The 8,382-nt window shown below is 38.0% G+C and overlaps 1 pseudogene; it reads left to right on the top strand.

The window, feature by feature from the left end:
- Positions 1-1,483: 1,483 nt before the first annotated feature.
- LOC118574008 lies at positions 1,484-2,195 on the top strand (annotated as a pseudogene).
- Positions 2,196-8,382: the final 6,187 nt, after the last annotated feature.

Below are 8,382 nucleotides of genomic sequence, written 5' to 3'. Positions count from 1 at the left end.
CTGTTTCTAATTAGATCACCAATGAACTATAAGAGAAAAAAAGAAAAGGAATTATATAATGCAGTAGTTAAGCACTGGGGCTTTGAGATTTTAAAAAATAATAGCAAACTTGGGACTGAATCCAATCTAGCTGAGTGACTAGGAAAGCTACCTAACCTCTCCAAATCTCCATTCATATGAAGATAATGAAAGTACCTATCTCTCAAGCTGGCTGTAAGAATTTGGCAAGATAATTTTGCAAAGCACAACTTCTGGCACACTTAAATGCTCAATGTGTGCAATGTAGTGGTAGCATTAGCAGTAATACAAATTAGAATAAAATAGTGACAGCCACATAGTAAAAGTCTCTGCCATAAACAACTTCATAACATTCAAAATTCAGTCTTGCAAAATATAGAGCATTAACATTCTGAAGTGATGTGTGGTGACCAGGTGAACTGAGTCAGTGAGTAAGACTCTTTTCAAAGGTCCAGCTGTGTTAATGAAACCCATCTGGCTTCCAAATGTCATTTGGTACCTCTTTCTTAGTGGAAGTTGTCTACTCTACTGAAATAAATTCCCCCTTCTTTTAGAGCCCTTAAGCTCTCCTTCAGAAAATAACCTACCTCTACTTAAGTATGTAGTAAGATGTAATATGTTAACCAATCACTAGTTCTGTTATGTTCATAACAGCTGCAATATTTTCCTGTAATAACAGAAAAAGGCTGAATATCGTAAATCTTTAAGCAATTTGACTTTCTTAGTCTACCTTGTTTAAGGAAGATATGCAAATATGAAAATGTGTCTGTTTACACTTGGCTACCTAATAGTCACTGACCTAATTACATCACTGTTACCTTTGGCTTCCTAGCTCTTGCTTTTGATTTAGAGAGCAGGCAGGCTTGAAGTAATACCAGCAATGCTTTTAAGTGTAGTCAGGATGGCTAGTAATATCACTCTTTCTTTCTCACTCTAGGGATCAGCAGCAACAGCTTAAAAGGTACAGGCAGTGCTCTAATACCTACAGGATGCTTAGAGTTAGATGATGCCTCTCCTTAGCCACCAGGACAAGGCTTGCCAAATTTATTACACTGTTTTAATCACCTCGGATGCTTGCATAGATCAGAATAGAAGTAAATTGACAATTGATGCCGTGCTGTAATACAGAACAAGAAGAAGCCTAAGTATCTTAGCCCATGTTTTAGGTGTGAGATAACTAGATTTCAGTTCCTCCAAATGGATCCATGTAAACTAAATACCCTGCCACAAATGAGATCACCTCCATATATAAACAGATTTCTTGCTTGACTAATCACCACCTGTCTGGGCAATCAAAAAACACAGCAGCATGATATCTTTGTGTATAAAATGCCAACAGTCTGTGTAAGTACATACCCAAGTGATTGTTTCAAAGTTTAGTTCACGTGTTGTGAGCAACAGTTAAAACACTAACTCTCAGAAAAAGTGACCCACTTGTCACATACTGTGTTGGCTTCTGTAAAACTCTGTGCCTTCAAAAACATGTTGGGCCTGGGCGACCCCGGCGCTGCATTCCTGGGGCCCCCAGTGGCCCCTGCTCTGCTTGGCAGAACTTCCAACCCTCGCTTCCTTCCCCTCTGGTCCCAGCCACAGCTACAGCATCAAGGAGCAGCCCCAGCAACGGCAGAAAACCAGAATGATCGTTCTGGGCTTCTCCAAACCCATCAACTGGGTCCGGACTTGAATTTATGCCTTCCTTATCTGGGCCTATTTCAACAAGAAGTTCAGTATCACTGAGTTCTCTGAGGAGGCAAAGCAGGCTTTTGCTCATGTATCTAAGTTGCTGTCACAGTGTAAATTTGATCTACTGGAAGAACTTGTAGCCAAAGAGGTGCTACAGGTATTAAAAGAAAAGGTCACTTTACTGTCTGATAACCATAAAAATGCACTTGCTGCGAAAATAGATGAAATTGTTTATACATCAACAGGGGACATCTCCATTTACTATGATGAGAAAGGAATGAAGTTCATTAACATCCTGATGTACTTTTGGTATCTGACAAGTGCCGACATCCCCAGTGAGACTTTAAGTGGGGACAGTGTGTTTCAGGTGAAGCTGGGGGACCAGAACGTGGAGACTAAACAACTGCTTAGTGCAAGCTATGAATTTCAGAGGGAATTCACACAAGGAGTAAATCCTGACTGGACGGATTGAACACTCAAAGTTACTAGAATAGTCTTTCTTGGAAGAAAATCAGGGTGTGAACTTTTAGTAATTGCTGTGAAAAACTAAGGAAGAAACGTTTCTGGATCATTTGATTTTCACTTAAGTAAGTCTGTGGATTACTTTTGTATTATTTGGAAATATTCCTTGCAGTATATCAACATTATACAATAAAGCATTTTCACAGATAAAACAACAACAACAACAAGTTACCTACTGTTAACATGTCACTACCTCAGTTCTGTTAGTCCCACCTCTATTCTGACTAAGCTTTGAAACATTTTAGTGGGAAATGAATACCATGGTAGCAGAGCTGGTCAACAGTGTCTCTGTTTTGCAGGAATGAATTGAGATGGCCAAGGGAGCACCACAAAGTGAGGCAACTTAGTCCCATGGGGCTTGTAGAACCGTTACTCCTTGACTATGGACCCACCACATATACACCCTTCACTTCCTACGTGAGTTTCAATTTATGTGACAAAGTATCAGACAGCTGCAATCTAAGTAAGAGTTGATTGTGGCTTGTAATTTAAGAAGGGATACAGTCCATCATGGTGTGAAATGTGTAGAGACAAGAGCAGCTCCAGCTGTGGTAGTGACAGTTTGAAGCATCTGCTCACATTTCATCTGCAGTCAGAAAACAGAGAGAGAGAGAGAGAGAGAGAGAGAGAGAGAGAGAGAGAGAGAGAGAGAGAGAGAGAGAGAGAGAAATTTCTGGTACTCAGCTGTCTTCTTCATGTTAACTTCCTTTTTATCTAATCTTGGACTTCAGACCATCAGAAGATGCTACTCATATTTAGGGTGGGTCTTCCTTCACAAAAACGTTCACAAATGTGTCTCTTAGGTGATTTTAAATCTATTTAAGTTAACAATGAAGATTAATCACCACAGTTGGTGAAGAGAATTAATGAAATGTGTCCTTAAACTATTCCCCCAAATTCCCTTTACTAAGAAGCCTTCTTGAACTCCAATTTGCTGTCTGGTTAAATGGACCCTGACAATGAAGATTGAGGAGTGGGCAATGAGAAGATGGCATAACCAGTAAGAATTCTTGCTACACAAGCATGAAGACCAAATTCAAATCCCTAGCACACTGTAAAAAGCTGTGTTTGGCTGCACATGTTCCCTGTACCCATGGCACTGTCAGGAATGAGGTGGATACAGAAATATCACTGAGACTTGCTGGTTGCCAATCTAGCTCCAGATTCAGTAAGAAAGATTTCTCAAGTCAATAAGATGAGAGAGAGAGAGAGAGAGAGAGAGAGAGAGAGAGAGAGAGAGAGAGAATGAGAATCAAACTTGGAACACTCATCTGTGAACTCCTGTACAAAAGGTAGTGAAAAGAGTATAAGAGCAGGAGGGAGTGGAGGACACAAGGAGAACAAGGCCTTATAAGTCAACATAAGCAAAACTCATATGAACTCACAGAGGCTGAGATAGCTTGCTCAATGTCTACACCAATCTGCACCAGGTCCCCATCTAAGATTTATAGTTTTCAGCTTACTCTTTTTATGGCATTCTTAAGTGTGTGAACAAATGAGTTTCTGATTCTTGTGCCTTCTCTGGGGTCCTTTTCCTTCTGTTGGTTTATCTTGTCCAATTTTGATGTGATGGCTTTTGTTATATCTTATTATATTTTATTTTGTTATATTTTATTATCTCTTAGAAGTCTCTTCATAGCTAATGAGAGATAGAGAGTGATCTGTATGGAGGGGAGGTGGGAAGGAACTGGGAAGATTACAGGATATCTATAGTCAAGATATATAATGTAAAAAAGAATTGATTTTCAATAAAAGGGAGGAAAGCAAACAAGTGTGCCACTATACCTAGGATATGTAGTGCTAGGGAGCAAACTCAGGTCCTTGTGTAACACATCTTATACTAATATTCCACAACAGAAACTTCATTAAGGAATTAAAAAGTTCTCTTCCAATGTCCGAATAAAGTAATCCCACATGGTAAAGGAGAAGATTCTTAGATGTCAGTTGCTGTCCTACTTGGTAACTATGACAATGACTACTCACTTAACATTGTACATCTGAAACTTGAACAGCCTGTGAATACTCCTAGGCTATCCTCTCAGCCAGGCAAAGCAGTAAGACAGGTTACTCATTTTCTATGGATGACACCTATTTTCAGAGTCCACTTTCTCCTTAGACACCAAATATCATTTTGTTACAAATTTGTCTCATTGGAGGGAGAATAAATGTGATCTATTCAAACACAGGGATACAAATGCAGATAAACACAGTAATCTACTCATGTATCTGGTCCTTTAACAAATACAAAGAGGTATTATGTACCTAGTATATGCAATTAACTGATGTTCTTCTACAAGAAAACCTACTTGTATATATTAAATTCACATGTATAGTCAAAAATTATCTGCAGTGCTTTCCTCAATCTCAACTGAAAGTTTCTTCTTAGTTCCCAAACACCTCTGTTTTCTTTAATTTATAATCACTGGTGGTCTCTGCTTAGATACTCAATGAAATTCTATCATAGGGAACAACATAAGCAACATATAGTGCCAAACACATACATTATATGATTCTGGGGAAATATATAGACTCTTGTGTTGGAACAGATTTTCTCATAAGGAACAAAGGAGAATGTTTGCAAGTTCTTGAGGTGAAAGACACCACTAGAATTTCAAATAAAGCTTTTAAAAGATCAGTAGTATTCCAACATGCAAAACTTAATACATTTAGGTGTTTCTCCCAGAAAAATGTAATGTCAAAGGTGTATAAGTTCAAATACAAATAAACCACATTTGAGGGGAAGCAAATAATTCTGTTTGTCTTGAAAGAAAGGTACACATTGACAGCAGTAATGAAAAATGAGTTCAGAGAAAAAGTAAGGATTCTATTGTAGATGTCTTTGAAAAGATAGCCGGGGTATTTAGAAATCATTGGAGTAGAATTATTTATGGGTACAGAAAAAATTCCCTTTGTGACAATTTGTGACTTAGGCATCATTGGTGTTTATGGTAACACAAGACATGAGTGGTTATAGTATGAAATTAATGTAAATGGATAAAAATGGAATTTGGTGTTGTTTCATATTACCACATTACTACTACCTCTTTATAGTGCATTTAACATGATGGTTTTAAGGTTAAAAGGTACTTCTTTTGTGAAAAAATACTTTTAATAATTTTTTGAGAATTTTATTAAATGTGTTTTGACCATAAGCACCCCAAATCCTCTCCCTAACTTCTCCCAAATCAAATAATTGATTCTTTACATAAAAGGAATGATGAATATAGAGTCTATTATTTCAAGAGGATAAACAAAGAAAAGCAAAGTAAACTAGAAAGCTATGAGTAATAGAACCATAGGAGCATTTCCAATTATGACGTAAGGTAGAAATTGTCTTCCCTTAGGTTCTGCCACAAAAATCCAGAGCTGAAAAGAAGAATCTATAAGGAGACCCTGGAGAAACTGAGGTTAGAGAGTCTAGAAACAGATAAAAATTAAATATTTCTTGCTAACAAAATTCAGAGCTAAAAAACATATAGTGAGTGACCATATATCACATAGAGAAACTGGTCAGAATTGTCGCTGGAAGGTGTCTAGAAACTGATGTCAGGAGCAAACAAAGGAGCCCATTCATCAGAAAGTTTCAGCAATCACAAGAGAATAAGCTGAAACTATAACAGAGAAAAGACAGGACACATACACACACACACACATGCACACGCACACGCACACGCACATGCACACACACACACACACACACACACACTTATGCACGCACAATGAGGAAGTTTTTCATAGAGCTATTTCTAGTAAAAAGCCTTAGAAAAACAGCATTGTAATTTTTCTCCTCCCTAGGCTAAGGTGATTAAACATAGCCAAAGACCTTGAAAAGTAAGTTAGTACAAAGGGCAACACATTTCTTGAAGGAAGTGTGAGGAAAAGCAGAGGGCTGAGTCTCAAATACATGTTTACATTTGAACACAGTCTGTTGAAATGTTTTTCTTCCTCAAAGACTATTATCATGGGCCAATTACTATCCACCCCTTGCTGAACAAAGCTTCTAACATGTAATATGAAAACTATGTTGAAGCTGGGAAAATGATGGCTCAGTGGGTAACACTTGCTGTGCTAACATGAATACCTTAATTTGAATCCTCAAAGCCCAGATAAAACACATGTCTGTAATCCCAGTGCTGGTGAGACAGGGGATGGAGACAGACTCCTAAGAAGCTCACAAGCCAGCTGGCTACACATAAGCAGCAGAGAACAAGAGAAATCTTGTTTCAAGCATGGTAGAATGCAAAGATAGCCACTGAGGGGTTCTCCTTTGACCTCCAAATGAGTGTGCTTGTGCTTTCACACAATCAGAAGACAGATAATATGCATAATTCAGAAAAAGAAGTCAAAGATCTCTAGCACTGCCTACAATAGCCTGATCTAAAATATTCAGATGACTTGGGCCTTAAATATCTACTCCTTTTTTCAATCTCATTTCCACAGAAACAATGGAAGAACCAGTTTAATGCTACAAGCTATTAATCATCTCACCAAATATTTCTACATTGTTCTCTATTCCTTTTCAAACCTTAGCTGCCTAAATTAGTAACCCTTCCAAAAGAACTCATTCTCTCTCTTTTGCTTGCATACACTCACATTTTATCTTGAGACAAATTCTCACTGTGTAATCCAGACTGGGCTTGAACAAACAAAAATCCTCCTGTCTAAGCAAACTAAATTCTAGGACTACAGACATAAGCCACAATATAATGTTAAAAAGAATAGTGTCTGTTGCTGTAACCTACTTTATTTTTTTTATTTTTCTTCAACATATTTTTAAAAACAAACCAAAACTGTGTATTAGGAGCTTGGTTGTAGATAAGTCATTACTTCTCCTCTATTTTTTTGCTTTTCTATTTTATTTTTTATTCATTTTAATATGTTTTAGTTGAAATAGAATTACAGAAATTTCCCCCTTCTATTTCCTACCTCCACCCCAACTCATCTCCCTCAAACCCCTCTCATAATCCCAACTCTCAAGTTGGTAGCTTCTTCTTTATTATTGTTGTTGTTGTTACATAGATATACATGTGTGTAAGTATGTATTGTACAAGATATATATATATATCTTGCTGAGTCTTTTTTTAAATTTTGTGTATATGGGTTCAAGACTGACTAATCTGCATTGAACAACATTTCTCCCTAGGAGAGGCTAAACCTCTGTCTCCCAGCAGGCACCAAAAGCATGAAGGGACCATACGTGGAAGGAGGCCTTTGGAAGGGAATAGCAAGACACAGGCAATATGAAGTGGGAATCAAAATAATGGGAAGGGTCCTCCAACTGAGGAAGAGGGAAATCAATACGGAAGGAGCACGAGAGATGAGGGATAAATTACAACAAGGGTGTTGGATAAAGCCTCAAGGAATCATGATATTTTATATTTACCTAAAATTATACATAAGTGTAAACATACATATCTTAAAGGAAGATGAGCCACTTGGGTTGAGAATGTTCCCCACAAGACTATAGACTAACAAAAACTCCAGTACCAGATAAGAGAAACCTCATTTTGAAAGATTGGTCAGGGTAGGTAACTCAAGTGACTCCCCAAACAATATATATTATCAATGTATCCTTTATTGCCTCTCATGAAATGTGGGTGGGCCTCTATTGCTGAAGACAACATATGCTTGGGACACAGGACTCAGATGTTTCAAGCTGTATCTGACCTGAAAGCCTCTTCTCTGTGGTCTACTTCCATGGTTCCAGAAAATACTATGCATGCTGCTGGGGGAGGGATGAGATAAACTGTCACACCCAACTGCAACACCTATGAACCACGACAACTCCCAGCATGGCGACATGTCCAGAAAGTTGCAATAAGTGGCAGTCATATGTTGTTGGCAACCAATAACTGTCTAAGTTGGATTTAAGGTCCACTCAACAAGAGGAAAATCATGCCTGGTAGTGGAAACCTAGCCAGGTTCACAAGCCTATTGAGGTAATAGACCTTAGAAAATAATCAGCTGCTGCCACTTTGCTAGGTCAGAATAACTATTTTCCACATTCTAAATCTTATTCTTATACTCACAGATAAATGTAGCTACCACTCCTAACAAAAAAACTTGGTTTTGAAACAGACAGAGATCATCTCAGGAAATCACAACTGGACATAATGCAGAGAACAGGTCATAAGGAGCCTACACCCAATGGATAAATCT

This window comes from Onychomys torridus, chromosome X (assembly GCF_903995425.1).
Source record: "Onychomys torridus chromosome X, mOncTor1.1, whole genome shotgun sequence".
Lineage (NCBI taxonomy): Eukaryota > Metazoa > Chordata > Mammalia > Rodentia > Cricetidae > Onychomys > Onychomys torridus.
The sequence above is the reverse complement of the archived record's forward strand: the minus strand, read 5'-3'. Positions and strand labels throughout refer to the sequence as shown.